Source organism: Coturnix japonica, chromosome 1, assembly GCF_001577835.2.
Source record: "Coturnix japonica isolate 7356 chromosome 1, Coturnix japonica 2.1, whole genome shotgun sequence".
In the NCBI taxonomy this organism is placed as follows: Eukaryota; Metazoa; Chordata; class Aves; order Galliformes; family Phasianidae; genus Coturnix; species Coturnix japonica.
Window position 1 is genome coordinate 81770688 of NC_029516.1, and position 18243 is coordinate 81788930.

Genomic DNA, 18243 nt, shown 5'->3' on the forward strand with positions numbered 1-18243 from the left:
GCCTTGTGCCCCTCTTGTTTCAGACTTGTCTATGCCCTAGGAATAATGGGTTGAACTGTCTGACTTTGTTCATTTATCTTCAGTTACAAAGATATGCACATGTAAAAGGGGAGGAGGACCTCTCTCTGCTTCATCTGATGGAAGTCTTGCATCTCAAATTTTAATTTTATTATAATTGAACTTACCTTCTATTGCAGTATGTAGGTTCCTTTTTGTCAAGGTTTAAGTCTCGTGTCATTAATACTAAAGAATTCATCATGCAGTACAAGGAAACTTGTTTTTATAACAGTGAATATTTGTGGGTTTGTTGGTTGATTGATTGGATTTTTTTCTTCAGTGAAGTAAAATCTGGAGGAGCTTGTTCAAATTTGACTTAAAAGAAAAATTAAACTCCATCTGCAGTATGGAGCAGGTAGGGAAAGGATCACACTGATGCCAGGAAAATTTCAAGCTCAAATGCAGCACTTTTTCATCACAGCAAAATATTCAACATTCCTCTTGAGATTATCACAACATTAAGGATCTCAGTAAACTGATTTCAAGTAACTTAAATTTCTATCAGTGAAACTAAAATTATTTCAGAGCTAAGTGCACGAATTTGTACAAGGCTGCTCCAGAAGTAATGCCTCCTATTTTATGATGCTAACCCACAGTGTAAGAAGCAGATGTTGGTGGTATGGCAGTAGAGGTTGGACCTTCCCACCAAAATTTGGTTACATTCTTTTGCCACGCAACAGATGGCAGCAGAGGGTCACCCTGACAGAAGCAAAGGTGTGTCACTGAATTCCTCCATGCAGAAAAAAATGGCACCCACTGATGTTCATCAACACTTGATGAACATTTATGGAGACCAAACAGTGAATGTGAGCACAGTGAGGCAGTGGGTGGTGCATTTAGGCAGTGGCAACAGAGGCAGTGGGTCACCTCTGCTGGGGCAGATTTTGGCTAGTACAACATATAAGCCCTTGTTCATTACGGTGAAAAATGCATAGCTAGTGATGGTGACTGTGTTGAAAAAGAGTGTTTTGTAGCTGAGAATTTGTTCTATCAAACCATGCTCTTTTTATCTGGTATAGCTTACATGAAAATAAATAGGAGGTATTACTTTCAGAGAGGCCTACATATGTTTCTGTGATAGGACAACATGACAGAATGCTAATAGAGATAGTAAACTAGCATTAAGTAATTTCTCCATAAGTACTTTCATTTTGAAAAGTGATTTAGGCCAAAATGAGGAACTCATCTAATTTAACTGCAATTGTAGTAAGTACTGTTTTATTTGTTGCATTCAGTATCGCTATAGTAATGGCATTGCAGTGTCTCTTTGTTTAAGGCTAAAATAAATGTGTTCTGATAAATTCACTGAAGTAAAAAACAAATCAGATTTTATAAAGCTGTCATGCTCTATGGTAAAGTTGCCTTCTCACAAAACTAAGCAAAATGACCCTCTTACCTAGAGGACTTTCAATGAAGTATAATTTCTGAATAGGAGGTATGAATTTAGAGTTAGTAATACCCAACTTCCAGTCTTTGTTTTTAAGATCTGATAGGAAGGCATAAAGGAATTTATGAGATGTACTAAAAAGTATGGTGGGTTTTTGCCCTATAGAGACTAAATTTTCATATTTAGTGTTGGTTTCCAAAGCAACAGCAGCTCATGAAAAGACATTTCTAGTATATAAAAAGCGTTCCTGTCAATACAGTGGACATCCAGGCTCTTGCATCCCTCCCTCTTTTAGGTACATTATTTTATATGATGTGAATTCTTTTGAATTTGAAATGTATTTAGGGCTCACAATACTAAGAAAAAAGCAGTGGGTCTCCAGGAAAACTTGTGTATAGCAAAATATGTACATACGTATAAATAGATGAAGATCTGTGTCACTCCTGCACAAAGGGCTAAACTGGTATCTGTTCATGTGACACCTCGATATTCTGCATTTGGGTATTCCGCAGTTGGATAAAAGTCTGCTTAAAAACTGAACTGAATGACTCACAAAGAATTATAATTGTAGGCTTTTATCATCAAGTGTATTTCTGAATTTTGCCTTAATATGTAAAGCATGTTCTCTCCATAATACTTACCAGAGAGTTAAATTATTGGATGCTGTTTACAGGGTGACTTGAAATGTGTGGGTTTAATTCTTCTCAAGCCAGTTGGCTAAAATACCACATCCAGGAAGATTTCAGATTTCTTAGATTTGATTTGGGGGTGTGAAGTAATTGTTTCTGAATGGTCTCATTCCTATGGCAAGCGTATTACATAGTCATTTACTTTAAGAATGTCTTGTTTTACAAAACCATGACAAATAATTAACTGTGGACAATGAAGTACAGTTTATTGGCAGCTGTTCAGAAAAACAAGACAGAGGGACTGTCAAAAGGTCTTGCCAAATCAGAGGTATAAAATTCGATGGGATCCTGAAGGGGTTGTCTTTTGATGAGGCAAGATGATACCAATTTCTTTACCAGGGTTACTGAGCTCTTGTGCAGGAATCCAGCTGCTGGCAGCCAATAGACATTTCCAGACACCATGATTCTGGTTTCTAACTTTAACAGCATCAGAAAAGACTGTAGCATGACTTTGGTGCTAACATATAAAGCAAACATTTTCAAGTAGTCATTTCTTCAAGTATGTGTGAGAGGTAGAGAGAAGCAAGTTAGTAAGAGTTATGCTGATGTGCTCAGTCTGCTCCAGGGCATGGGAGATGTAACAACTAGTTGAAGCATGGGATGAGATTTCTGTCAAGTGGTAGTCAGCTTAATTGCCTTCCCATGAGCTGCTAGATCTCTTCCCCACTCAGATGATAAGTGGAGGTGGAGACCCACATGTGCAATGTAGAAAATCTGCCTTTTGTTGTGTTAGACTGGTCAAACATAACTCATGTACAGGTTACATTCAATGACAGATAACTGAAGGATGAAGAAGTAGCCTAAAGACTTAATGTTATTTGAGCTGTCACAAAAGAAAGTGCAACTACTCATGATGCGTAGCTCCGTGTTTCAAAGTCTCTCATTTACTCTTCTAGTACAAAGAATGGCACTTGTTGGTTTGCTTACTTGGTATTTACAGAAACCCCTGAAAATGAGAATGTCTTTCTCAAAACATAAGTACTTCTAATACATCTACTGTCTTAGATTTTCTGTTCAGCTTTTTTCCAGCTTTGATCACAGGTTCATCTTAGAGGTTTTCTGGTTTTATTATCAGCTTTCAGGAGGGTTCAATGCAGGACTGCCAACAGCATGTACCACAGATCACAACAACAGACCCTTAGGAGGAAGCTCTCTTAGACAAGAATGAAATAGATATAAGTCTACATTATCTCTCCTAGTTTTGTCTGATTTGTTACTTCTATGAGTATTCTCTTTAATAGTTGTCACTTGATCTACAAATGTATGGGATTGAAGGAGAGCACAAAAGTTTGCATTTAGGTGCTAAGAGTCAAAAGGAGCCTAATTCAGAAAGGTCTTTAAATCATGTTGTTGAATTTAATTGTAAAACATGATATAACAGCTATTATATATAAAAGAGCATCCCTGATCTTCCTTCTCCACCCAACTACCTCAGTTTTTCACCCCATCTCTGAAAGTGTTCAAGGCCAGGTTGGATGGGGCCCCAAGCATCCTGATCAGATGAGTGGCATCGAGCCCATTGCAGGGGGACTGGGACTAGATGTGCTTTAAGGTCTCTTCCTACTCAAACCATTCTATAAATTTAGGAACTCCATATGTGCATGAAGCAGATCAATACAATTCGAAGCTTTGTGTTTCATTTTTCCATGCTCAAAATCACTGTTCATGAACTCAGCATAAATGCATCCTAATATCTTGGTAGTAAAAAGGGATCCCTTCCAACTTGGAATGTTCTGTCTTCTGTAGGAAGAAAACAAGTAACAAACTAGCAGGGTATGTATTATTTTCAAGATTTCTCTGTAGCAGGCTGCAGAATTAGAGCACTTTATGTTTGATTCACTATTGCAGTTCTTGATTCAAACAGTGAAAGTAACTCTAACCAGTAAAAAGAACCCATTCATGGCCATGGAGGGGATTTTTGTTTTGTAAAAGTCTTTGAATCAGGATGGCATTTTTCTTAAAGATATGCTCTAACATGTACAGATGGGACTGTGAAGGATTCGTGCAGTGAAATTCTAAGTATCACTTAAATGCAAAATAAATCATCCTGGCCCAGCTAACAGTGAAAACGGTGACAAAAATTAACGAAAGTAACTTCTATAGAAAAAAAATGACTGGTACAAGAACTTTTGTTTAAAGAAAAAGATCAGAAGGACAGGATGCCTCAGTGGACACAGATGATCAGCTTAAATACCAGCTAATAAAACAGAAGATCGTGAACTAGTCAAATAGTAACCTATAAAAATGCATCTGACATTTTACTGTAGTTTGGTTATAATCTAAAGCAAACAATGGTAAAAGCAAATGGAAAATACCAGGCAAAAAAGAAATAATAATTCATGTTTTGTTACCTGATCTCAGCGTACAGTGCTACAATTGATGTTTTTAATTAAAATGTATTAGCTTAACTGAGTAATATACAGTTGTCTCTTGTTTGGGAAATGCAGGTCTCATTGCCAGGAGGTACTGGTTTACTTAGTGGGTTTGGAGAGTACTTGTTTCTACAGTATGTTATTTGTGCAAAAAGGAAGAGGCTGTAATGGACAGATTATACTGTAAATCTCCCTTCTGCATCACTGTTTACAGCACAGTCCATCCACCAGTGGTAGGGAATGTAAAAGAGGTGGGAATATAAAGACATTCCTGTGTAGAAAGAAAAAAGGATCAGGTGGGGAGCCTGTGGAGTTTCCCTCCTTCAAAAGAATAGTCTTGAGTAAATCTCTGCATAAAGCTGCAAAGTGCTCTTTTTCTCCAGAGAACTTTTACTTTGGAATTTGTAAACGTAACACAAATTCTTATGTTCTTAGAACTATAACTGCCATTGCCTCTGGTGACCTCATACGCTGATCAGTACTTAGGGAAAGGAAGAGACTGAGTCAGCTTCCCTGTAACACTTAAATAATACTTTTCATTGCTGAAGAAGAAAATTATATTTTACTTTTCCTCTAGCCTAAAGTGCAGGATTTATTCATCAACTGTGTCATAGCACTGAATAGTTTTAACATCAGTGGGGCTGGTGTTGTATAATTAACTGGTAGAATGCTTAGAAGACTATTCAGGGAGAATGTATGTTCCTTACTAGTGATTGTTTAACTTGTCAAAAACGAGCTCACCTTTTCCAGTGTTATCTCACAGTCCTAAGCGGTAAGACTGCCTTCTGTTTAAGATGCAAAATTTACAGTTAAGCCCATGGAGCTGGGCGATGCCACATCTCCAAGCAAATCTTAAATATTTGAGTAAGGAAAGTCAGTGCACCTGAAAGTGATTTCTGAAATAGTATTTAAGACTACGAATCTCAAAAAGCTACAGATAGTCTTTTCAGAAAGGAATTGTCCAGGGCTTCTAAGCTATTGACCTCTGATTTGGACCATGGAGAACTATTCATTCATTCTGCTTGCCTTGTTTGTATCTGGCAGCCATGCCAGAAGTGCAGTAATACATAACATGCAACATGCGCTATATACCTATGCTATGAGCAATCATAATAGTTTACTGCTGACAGATATATTTTTAACTAACAGTTACCAGAATATTAATCTTGACTTCAAAGAGTATTGTTTTAGCATGCGTATGAGCCTTTGCATGCAAAGTTATAATTATTTAATTTTAATTTATTTAACAGAATTGCCTTTTCCAAACTATAATTTAAGAAATTAATGTAGAAATGCTGAACATTGCAGTTTCAGCAATACTACATTCACTTAGAACTGTAATATCAACACTTGATGTTGGAAGTGCAGGCATACTAACATAAAACCAAAGTTCTTATTTTATTGCTAATTAAGTGAATGAACACTGGCTTGAAACAATTGCATGTTTCAGAGCTCACAGGGAAGAAAGCTTGAGAGCAGTCTCATATTGTGACTTCAGATGCTATAAGAGATCATCTGTGTTTCTGTCTTAATTCTGTCCTGTATTTTTTCTGATTCCATTGCGTTGCACTGAGCACACCGTGTCAACTGAAGAACAAACAATTGTGATGCTTAAGGAGACCAAAAATAGTACTGCTAGACCATGATGTAGTCTTTTTTCATTGTTTTGTGTGTTTTGTTTTTTTTTCTTTTTCAACTGGGGATTCCTATGTGCCAAAACCCAAAACACAGAGACTTCGGTCTTTCCTGTTTTTTGCTGTTTTTAGTCTGTTCCTAAGAGATTATTCTACGCTGTATTTGTATGTGACTGGCAAATCCTGCATTTCTAGTGACCTTTAATTATCGCATTAGAAAGAGGCAATAAAATTTCAGAGATTATATACTTATTTCATGTGTAATTAAATGGTACTGTAGAGACCAGAGACTCTGATAATTTTGCAAGGGCTTAACACTATTTTTTGTCAGATTGATGACACAGATCTAGGGAACATAGAGTCCTCTTGTTCCTTTTCCATTAGAAGGTCTGTGGGTATTGGGGTGGTAGTGCTTATTTGTTTCATTGTGAGTTTGTTTGTTGAGGAATAGTGTAACACTAATAATGTCACCAAAAGGAACCAGTTAAGAAATTGAGGTTTCAAAGCTCTTACAGGAATACAAAGGAGGAAAGAAAATGTAATTTTGAAAGCAAGGAGAGTTGGTATTATTTCTGTTTTGACTTTCTTCAGCAAAGGCTTTTCTAGGAAACGCACAAATGCTGAAGTCCAATTTCTACAGTTTTATTAAAACAGAGGAGTAGAATAGGTTTGGATACAGAACATTCTGGAAAACTGGAAGTGTAGTAGCTTTCTGAGCTGTGGTCTTCTGGAATATGAGCTACCTTCTCTGCAGCTGTGTTCATCAAAGGTAATCAGTTATATGTTCTCTTCCCTATGGTACCTCATTTCTCATATGAAAATTTAAGAGATGCTTGCAAAAGGGACCAAAGTTTGTGATACTGCTGGTGGAACAAGGAGCTGACTGAACCCACTAATTGTGGGTTCTAGCATTTACTTTCTAAGACTGCAAGGTTTTATACAAACCCTTGAAAGAAGTTGAAAGTTTTTTACCTTCAAGGACCTCCTTTTAAAAATCTTCAGTTTCATTTCACGAAGACGTTTTCAAGCTACTGTCTGACTCAATACTGCAGCCATTTGCTTCTCTGGGTAATGATGCAAAGTAGCTCTGGGTTTTGGTTATGAAAGAGATCTCAGATTTAAGAAGAGAGAAAAAAAAAAAAAAAAGAAATTTTGCACTGTTTAACTACTGCTCTTAAAATAAAAGAATCTTGCAAGGGAGAGATCCAGCTAAATATGGAACAGAAGGCTTTTAGCTTGGAGTGATTTTGACTTCTGTATTGTGATTGGAAGTACTTCTGTTCTACCTCTTCCCCATCGCTCTTCAGGTAAAATCTCTGATTCTGCTGTCATTTGTGTCAGTGCTTTGATGTTCACTTCATCTAAAACAGGGAAGCCAGATAGTTGGTACTATTTCTGATACTTCATGCAGTTCTGCATAACCTCATGAACATAATATCAAATTTGATGTAAATAGGATTCTGCAATTATGGAAGGAAGTTTCTGAGACAAGGTATACACATGTTTAACTTAGTCTGCTTTCATAGTTTTGTGATAAAAAATGTTAACTTGGAAATAAGACTGACCTAGTTATTCACCTAAATTAATCCCCAGTGAAATCAACTAGAGGAATTTCCGCTGTACTCATAGAATTTGCAGTCTATCTTAAGTCAGAAGAATAACTACAGAAAGAAATTATTCACTGTTGCCTATTTGCTTATGAATTGGTTTGCTTACACATAGGAAAGCCAAATTATTTTCAACTACACTGAAGCCCTTGGGAACTGTACTTTCTCACTTTCTTGTACTTAGCAGGCTTCCCGAAATTTAAAATTATATATATATTTTTTTTTTAAGTGTTGCTCTCTTTGGCAGGTTTTCAACCTGTCAGTTCCCTGCCATGCCGTGAGTTCCTCCCTTCATTATATTCATGGGAGTTGATTTTTAGCTTACTGTTGTTGCATTTTCCTTTGAGCAGAGTGCCACAAGAATACTGCAGCACAGTGGGTTGTTATGGTGGAGGGGAAAAAAATGCATTAGACCTAGATTTGTACGACTCTGATAAATCTAGGTCAAACAGTATAGTCTTTGCTCAGTACTTATTCAGGCAAAACTCCCATTGGCTTTAACAAGAGTTTTGCCTGATGAAGCACTGTGGGATTTTGCCCTTAGTATCTAAAATATTTGATCTGTTCTTTGCACTTTGGAAGCATTTGAGAAATGCATCGCATGTGTTGTCCTTGACTGCCCCACTGTGGCTGTATCATATTTGATTAAAAAGGTGGCAGAATCTTGTCTCCACATTTAGCCTGTGAGAGTTTGAAAAAGAGAGAGGTGGAAGAAAATCGAAAGTCCTATGCATTTGTTATTTAAAATAATTGCAAGATCTCTGTGCATTAATTCTATACATTGCTGCACAAAAAGAGATCTGTTTTTTATACTTATTTTGGATTCCTTTCTCCTCTTCCTTCTACTCTAGGACTCTAGATTTGCCGTGGGTTTTTTGAGTGGGTGGGAGAGAAGAACTTTTTCTCCTAAGAAGTCTTCTTTTTTTTTTTATCCTGTAAAATGTTTCACAGATTCATGTCACTCATTATGCCTTAGGAGGTTTTAGGTTCACAGTTTGAATACAGAAAGCCATTCAATGAGGTGAAGAAAATTAGTAGTTCCACCTGATATATATATATAAATATTTTTCCATTTTTGAAGAAGGCATTACAGTATGAGGCCAATTGAACGTGTTCAAGAAATGTGCCGTACTTGGAAATAAAGAAGGGCATATGAAAACATGAAACCATACAGAACTGGTTTACATCTTACTGCTATAGGGGTTGGAGTTGATGATCTTTAAAGGTCCTTTCCAACCCAAACCACTCTATGATTCTGTGAATATGGTTTTGCTTACTGCCTTGTTTTTTTTTAATATTTTTCTAAACAAACTGAGTTGTAATGCACTTTGAGATGAGTACAGTCCTCTCCATAACACGGCACCACAAACTGCTTATATTTTTACTGAAACTACCTCTGTTTTTATTCTCAGTGTATTACTGTCATTTCGCCTTCTCCCTTTTCATTGTATCTTCATTTATAGCAAACCTCACTGGAACTATCACATTTTTTTCCAACCAGGCACTCTGCTTTTCCTTTACATTCCCTCTTGAAGATCAGCACCTGAGTTTTTATTGAAAACCCTTTTGAATAAACATGCAATCACTCTACTCTTTACTTTAAAAAAATCTTAAGGCAAAATCTCGTAATGCTTTTCTCATTTCTTTAGAACTTTTCTTATCGAGGATGAATAGCTCCCAAATCTTCAGAGTTTCTGCTGAAATAAATAGTTCTAATTGTGGGTAAGCTGGTATTCAATATGAGCAATTATCCTAAGTATCAAGTAGACCCTTTCTCCCTCTGTAGCACTCAATAACAGCACAGAAGTATATATGGTAAACAGTCAGATGTAGCCTGAGGAAAATGTACTGCATCCATTTATCTGAAGTGAGGAAGCCAGTAACAGTATGGTTGCAATTAAGAGATATTTCTTTGCTTTTCATTCATATTCAATCATCAGTCATCTGATCTCTGATACTTCTGTGCCCAAACTCTGCAACTCAGCCACTACACTGAACTATTTCTCATATTTCAGCCTCTTTAGCAATGTCTTAATTTATTTTAAAATTGAGAGGCTGTTTTAAAATAATGTAGGCATCCTCCCAGGCTTAGAGAAGTAGTGCTATTGATTAAATCCTTAGGCTGACTTTCTCTGTTTACATTCATTTTCTTCCATAGAACTGTGGCATCCAGCAGCCCAGTCCTTTTTAAGTTGTGTGTCAGTAAATGAATATTGCCCAATCATTGTTACTGTATTTGTATATTATGGTTAATGAACTTAATTAAGGCACATTGCTCTGAACTGACCATTTAATTTCTCAGTAAATTCTTAAAGATATCATTAACATCATAAAATTTCCCAATCTGAATAGATACCCTTCAACCTTGAATCTAACAGGAATAATTAATTCTAGCTGCTAAATAATAAATGCAAGTACATCTTTAAGATGTCCTTATATAAAGTTGAATTCTGTCTTCTGTCCCTTGCTTGAATTTTTTACATAACTTTCTCAGGAATAGCTGTCTGCCTAATTTTTTTTCTTGTAGGTGTAGGACTTTACCACAGGAATACAAATAACTCAGTTGTGTTTTAAAAGTAAGCAGCTTCTGTGCTGGACTGGGGTTTACTCAGGACACTTGTCAAATGTCCATATGTTGATTATGAGTGGAAAGATATTCCCAGTAGTTCAGAAAGCCTGACCTTGTTAATTTGTGTTGACTAACTTTTTTTTTTTTTTTAATGAAAAGGAAATATCATATGCTGGCCTACTTGGTTTTACCAAGACTTTTGATGTTGCGTTTTGTTGGGGTTTTTTTTCTGTGAAGCCTAGCACAAGAGGAATCACCCTGTGGCTGGATGAACTGCAGCATCACATCTGCTGCAAGTCACCTATGGGAGAGATTCTCTTTGGAAAGTCTTAAAACTACAATTTTGATTCATTCAATCAAAGAATCAATAGCTATTAGTAACATGTGATAGATTCATCTGGCTTGTAACCTTTGAGAGGCAGGAAGTGAAGTTTTGCTACCTTCGTTTCTCAGTCTTGTTTGCTAGAGTGTCTCTATAACTTTCTATTCTTGACTTGGTATGCAAATCAGACACGCATTGTTCTTTTCCTCAATGCATGCATTTTCTGAGTGGCTGGTTTCTTCAATAGTTTCCTTTAATTCATTAGAAATTGCATTAAGCAAAAGTGAGAGTGTCCAAATAGGCCAGTTTCTGTCATCAGTGCAGTTTGAGCTCAAAATTTATATTTTTGTTTGGGGTTTTTTTGTTTTTTTTTTTCTTTTTTTTTATACATAATGATCACAGTAACAAGCTGTGTTATAACATTGCTGGTTACATCCAAAAGTAGTAATTCTGCTGTGTTCTCGCAGTTAAGGCACACTGACTTAAACACTTGTTATACCTATTTCTATGCCTCATTCATTTGGTACATTCCCACTTGACATAGCTGGACAGGTAACCTCCAAGTACTTGGCAACCAGAAGAATTAAAAGGGAAATATTTCATATTTCCTGTTCAGATAAGCAGAAATCTTCCTAACCTCATAAAAGCAGTTTTCCAACTCTATATATTGTGCAAGAACTGCACTGTGCTCTAGAAATGCTACCAGATATTAGAAATAACTGGTAATAGTAAAAAAGTGTACTAGGCTGTTGTGAAGATAATACAGATCAGTAATTCTAAAGCACAAAACTAGCAAATGTACCATAAATACAATAACTGAAAATGCATAGGTAACTGGAATAAACAGCTCCAGTTCTTTCCACTGGTTTTGTCATTGAGTGCCTGTACGATTAAGATAGCTCAAGAACTAAGATCTAAGCTCTCACAAGACATTTGTCCTCTTCAGAATTTATTTTTAACAAAATAAATTAGATTTTTGGGATTCTCTCTTCTCTCATCTTCCTTCATTCTTGACCAGACATAAGTACGGTGGACATTCTCTACTTTGGACAGTCATAAGGGCAGAGAAGCAGGGAGCAAGCAGAAAGACAAGGAACAATTGAATCCTACTGAAACGGGAAGGAATCAACAGGAAATCCTTCAGAGCATCTGGGAACATCAAGAAACCTTCTTAGACCATTTCTTATTAGTATCATTGAGCTATCTCTTTCTTGTATTAATTTTTGACTGCAACCTTACATTACCACTTCCCTGGTTATTCTTGCCACATTATTTCTGATACAAGCCAGGATGCCATTGGCCTTATTGGCCACCTGGATGTGTCTCTGGCTCATGTTCAGCTGACTGTTGACCAGCATTGCTTCATGAGGTTTCAGAAGGTTATTCACACATAAGCCGTCACCATCATCTCATGGGCTTATTCTCCAATCTTGCTTTTCCTCTTTCCTTCCTGCTTTGCATAACTTTATCAAAAGTATAGAGCTATAGACAGAGCAGGTGAAAGGTGTTAACAGATCTTACTGATTGCTTGTACAAGATCATGACACTGTAGATAAAGTAAACTGTGATGTTTATACTTGAAATGGACCAAACGCTGTGTGTTCATTGGAACATCTGTGAATTTGGCTTGATGACAAGTCCCAGAGCAACACAGTGAAGCCAACGCTTTTTTCTTGCAGGAGTGGTGAAGTGTGTTCAATCAAAGTAATGATTAGAGGTACTAAATTAAAAATAATAATAAAATGCAAAGCAATAAGTACGAAACTCAATTTTCCTTCTGGAAGTTAGCATGCAGATAAAATGCCAAAAGAGAGAAGTTATTATCTTGCTCTCTGATCTTTTAAGCTAAACAGGCAAAATGAAGTTGAACAGACTGTGTGTTCTTGGAGGTTAGACATCTTTCTGCTGTTTTTGTAGTGTTTACAAAGATCAGAGATAAGATATCAACACAGCTTTACTTTGAGAGGTGCATCACAGTGTTGCACTGAGGAAAAGGTTTGATTTAATCTCAAAGCAAGTGCGAGTATTTTTTTTAAGTCTAGAGATTTATATGTGTTACTGGTGGTTAATAACTTCAGCAACATTTCCTCACTTGTAGGTGGGATGTAATGCTAGGTCTGGTAGGTATTATAAAGATTGCTTCAAGGAGTTGTTAGAGATAACACCCCCATTTCATCCTTTCCGAGTGAGGTGTGTACTGTGAGAATAGTTTTCATTTTTCTCTATAATTATTTCATTCTTACAAACCTGTGTGTTGACTTTTGCTTAAGTGAACGGACTGCAAAGGAAAAAGGGGTCTATATAAATATTCATAGCAGTTGACTGTTAATTTGTTCTTCTATTTTTATAAATACAAAGTCCACTGTAAAGCTCTTTCTGCTGTGAGATGAAGGCGCAGCCCAGGAAACCAGCTGCATAAGCCGGGGCTTTGTCTCAGAGGTTTTATTTTTTTGCCAAATAATTGTCATTTTAGACAAAGGAAAAAAATGTCATTTACAGCCTCTTTTCAGTAATAGTGAGCATCCAGAAATCCAGTTATTGCCAGTGCGAGTTGCAGGTATTCAGCATATTTGACAATTCTTGACCTCTATCTCTGTTCCTCCTGCTGTTAAATGGAGGGTAGCTTCTTCAAAGGACTGCTATGAGAGTAATTAGTTAGGAACCGTGAAGTACTCTGAAGAGCAAAATGACAAAGCAGTGTTATGGCACCCTTTTAATGTTGAACAAATTTCAGCAAAACGGCCTCTTGTTTTGGGGAATACTTATGAAATAGAAAGTGTGAAAAACAACTTCTCCTAATTTGGTTACAGCGCTTGGAAAAATCATTATTGGTCAGTGTACCTCAAACAAAGGCTTTATAGGCTTGCGCATAATTGCGAAGACAATTGAGGAACAATACAAAAACAAGCTTGTTTTTCTGATTAAGGGTTGTGCATGGTACATTTGCTGTGATTACCCTGAATCTAAACAAGGTAGTTTCAGCTCTGAGTTTTTTAACCCTTAAATATCCTCAGGTTCATTTCTAATACACATTTTTTGTCCCGTATCCTATTGCCAAAATCTTTTTGCAACTGTTATATTTTGAAACACCTTAAAAATACAAAATGTGCAATAAGATATCATGGCTTTTGTCTATGATCACACTGTTGGTGTATGTTGCAAAAAGCAATACACATGGAAAATCCTGTTTCCATTACTTCTGTGTAGATATGAGAAACTGAAGACTACGTTTACCATTTCATTGTTGGATTTGTTTTTTGTTTGGTTTTTTTTGTTTGTTTGGTTCGTTGGTTTTTTTTTTTTTGTTTATCCAAGTTCCATCCTTTCAATGAATTTCAGGCGGAGGTCTGAAAAGACCAAAAGTATGCCATAAATACCTTTATTTAGACAAATGTGATTGTGATCACTTCAGCAACACAAAGGGAACCTGAAGGGGAAAACTAAAGCTTCAGAAAAAGAAAAAGAAAAGTTTGGGGAAAGCAAGGGACCCCAATTCATATCACAGAGTCACAGAATCACAGAATTATCAAGGTTGGAAAAGACCTAGAATATAATCTAGTCCAACCATTACCAATACTTCCCAGCTAAATCATATTCATCAACACAACATCCAAACGTTTCTTGAACACTCCCATGGTCAGTGACTCCACCACCTCCCTGGGCAGTGCATTCCAATGCCTGACTACCCTTTCTGAGAAGTAACACTTCCTAATGTCCAGCCTGAATCTCCCCTGGCACAGCTTAAAACCATTCCCTCTAGTTCTATTACTGATTACACGAGAGGAGAGGCCAATATGTGTGTGGTGAGAAAACTAGCCCACAACTGGATCTCCAATGTAAACAGTTGAATAAGTGTTGAAAAGTGTGAGGCTTTTTGCATTAAAATCTGTTCATGTGCTGCAGCAAACACAGTTGCAGTAATTGAATGAGATTTGTAAGCACAAAGTGAGGATGGTGGAAAGACAGAAGTGCGGTGGGAAGGAAGTGGCATGCACAAACGTAACATGATGGGATGCTGGCTTTCTGTAAGAAACACACTGAAAGCAAAAGCTCTGTACAGAACCAACTGGAGATTAGAAAAATGTAGGTAAAACTTTTCTACTACCTTGCTTAGCAAAAAGAGTAAGAAATGGGTGGAATACTACCACTAAGAATAATGCCTGAAACCATAGAACAAGAGATAAAGAAGCTAGGTTGAATCCTAAGCATACTTTTTTCAGCTGAGATAGATCAGCAGAAGCTATAGCAGATTCATTTGTAAGCCAAAGATGTCTAGCACCCACTTGTATTTCAGAGGCAGCAAAAGTTTTCTAGCTGAGGATCACTTACAGCATATCAGTGCAAAACAGAGGACTGGATGTGAAGTTAAAAGCACTTAATCCAGGCACTGAAATGTGATGGTCCTCTGCACAGCTCAAGTAAATGGATTCAATTTAAGAGATGAGCTAAAGGCTGAATGCATGGGTGGGAATGTGCACATTCTATGGGATGCAAGACAGAAAGAGCAATGAAGAGCTTCCTTTTTCAGTGTTACATCTCATCCTAGGAACAAAACTGAATCAAAGCCTGACTTTTCTTCAGAACTGTTTTTTACATTATAGGTTGAGGGTAGGGGGTGGTTGCATTGCTTTTTATTTGGAGGCTGAGTTATGCCAAAAACACAGCTTAATCTACCTTTCATTAAGCATAAGAGTGCATGTCATAAAGATATTAATGCCATGGGAGAAGTTTCACAGAGTATGCCAGAAGGTGTGGAAAATTGTTAAAGAGGATAGATGGCTCATCTAGAGCAATTTCCCAGCGCATGCTCTTGAAGTTGTAATTAGTGAACTCTCATGCCTGAAATAAATCAAGCACCATTCTGGAAACCACTGACAAGCAATGATGGCTTCTTTTTGGTGCTGTTTTTGATATAATTGAATCACTGGACACTGAATATACCTGTAAAGGTTTTCATCAGCATTAGCTTCATATCGCTGTTTTTACCAGGCATAATGATAACCTTTCTTTGCAAAATTCAAGTTCTTTCTTCAGCTCTTCCTTTAGAACTAAAGGAGCCCTGTGGGTTTTTAGAAACTACAGATGAAAATAACCTGTTTAATCTAGAAATATTCTAGTCAACAATGAAACAAGCAGTGAAGAGCTGCAAGTTCTAGAGCATATACTCCACTTTGTCTTGAGCATGGAAGTAGTTGGTATTTTGATTGGCATTGCAGATCTTGAAGTTATATACATTTCTGGCTTTAAAGTAGACTTACATTTTATGCAAGATCTTGAAAATAAGAACTGGGAATCATGTATTAGTATTCTACAATTTCTCCATTCATTGTTACCAAAATTAGTTTCCCTTAATTTTCTTAATAGTACAAGGTCATAATCCAGAAATCAAGGGGAGTACATCTGTAAACCAAAGAGTTACCATTTTCAGTCAAAAGAGAAAAATGTTTCTTCTTAGAACATCATCAGTTTCTGCTGTGTCTGTGATTTACTCTTTTTCCCAGTGCTATTACCTGGAAGAGTTCACCTGCAAGTACTTTTAATGCTGCTGCAGACAGAGCTGCCTGTTGGAATGTGCACTGTTTTGCTGCTCTCCCAAAGAGCTTTGGAAATCCATTTTCTTTTTGTGCATATATTAAATATATTTTTTTTTGGGGGGGGGGGGAAGAGAACAGAGGGTGTGCTTTTTTTGTAGCGCAAGAGACTTCCTGCAGAAGTCACACCTGTACATTATATGATTCTGTGATTATGCAGTATGGCCATATGAATGCATCACTGCCATACGTTTGTGTCTTAAGGCAGGAGCTAAACCAACTTTGACGTATGTTGGACAGATGAATGCAATTAATTTGCATGAAACTCAAATGTTAAAAAATATTTGAATGATCATTTCTCTGTGAACTGGTGGATAAAAACGTTTTATTGTTTGCTAATCTACCTCTGCTAAATTAAAGTTTCTAAATTTAGAGAGGAGGGGAAACCCAGGTTATTTTGCATTATTCTGAACTAGGTAGATTTCTCAGTGAAATGCAGTTGTGGTTTTGGGCTGGATTTTTTGGATTGTTGTTATATTGATCAGCAAAGATACTCTTAAAGGTCAAAATAAGTTTCATCTAATTTGATGAAGTTTTTAGGTGAACTTATTAAGGAAAAGCAAATTTGCCATTGTTTAAAGGGTGTACAGCAATTTATATAAACCATAACTGGTTTAGCAGCAGTGGCAACTCTGATGTCAGAGAATAATTGCATCTCTCATTATGCCATGTATCTTCTTACCTTTATATTCCAATCGTCTGTTAAACAATGTACCCCTGAAGGCTGTTTATCCCTAGATAATAATCTCTACTTTTAAGCAGTACTTCATCAAAATGTTTCTTTCTGATGATGTCTTACTGTAATATATCGTGGAAGTGACAACAATAATATATTATATGATAAAGTAAAATATCCCCTGAGCAAGGTACAGGGATGATAAATTATGTTAATATGTTATTCCCATTATATTATAATCAGTCAGATGATGATTTAGTATGATGCATCATCTGAAAAAGATAATCTAATTGTGTATTACTCAAAACTTTATGCCATCTGGGGAATACAGTGAGTTAATTCAACTGACTTATTGGACAAAAGTTATCCTAGTCCCACAATTCATGTACAGCCTAAATTAAAATACATCAAGATGTAGAAAATAACTATAAAACATATCTAAGAAGTAAAATGCTATTACAGAGGTCAGGGGCAGAATATCAGTACCTGTAAACCAACATCACGCTAGTATAGCCATTGTATATTATATTAACAACACCATTAATATGACTGAAGCTTCCATGTAAGCCCCAATCAATGTTTTGTCCTGGTAAGCTAGTGAAGATAATGAAATAGAAACCAACTTGACATTCAGTGCCCATTACTCATTTGATAGAGATTTAGTTCAATGTAGATATTTGCAGGGAGTTTAAACCATATTTTTGTGCTGTACTGTTTATCAAACAGGTGGTTATCATGTTATTCAGCAATTTGCATGCTGACATGCTGTATTGAGCTATAGACAGTACCAGTCTGTCACTAGACCAAACAGAAATATCAGAGATCTTTGTTGTGAAGCAGTCCTTGAGACTGAAAAATATCCTCTCATGTTCTTTTCTTAGTAATTCTTTGCTGGTATGTTTCATCTATATTTGTGTAGTTATGGTATAGCACTGTGTTGTAGCTTCCACTACAGGATTCTTTGGTCAAAAGATAGGGAAAAAATATTCAATGAGCATCAAGTTAATGAAGCCTTCCATTCTAAATGAGCTTCATTATATACATAGGGAAGGTTGGACTAGATAGTCTTTAAGGATTTCTTCCAACCTAATTGATCAGTGATGAGTAATCCCATTTTCATGCTGCAGTTATCTTCGTTCTCAGGCTATCTTCTGCAACTTCAGTAGTATAATTTCTGATCATCTCAGAGTCTTCAAATGGTACCTTCATGGAACTTGCATTTCCTTGGTGTGCTCCAGCAGTTTGACTTCACTGCTGAAGCTTAGATCCCTCCGATGTCCCCACACCCTTGTACAATATCAAACTACTCATAAGCTCTTTCCATTTCCTCATATGGTCT

The 18243-nt window shown here is 36.6% G+C and overlaps 1 protein-coding gene across 5 annotated transcripts in view; it reads left to right on the plus strand.

The window, feature by feature from the left end:
- LOC107321707 (ephrin type-A receptor 6) overlaps positions 1 to 18243 on the plus strand; it is a 438332-nt gene that overhangs the window by 396033 nt on the left and 24056 nt on the right. The gene's annotated exons all lie outside the window — the stretch shown is intronic.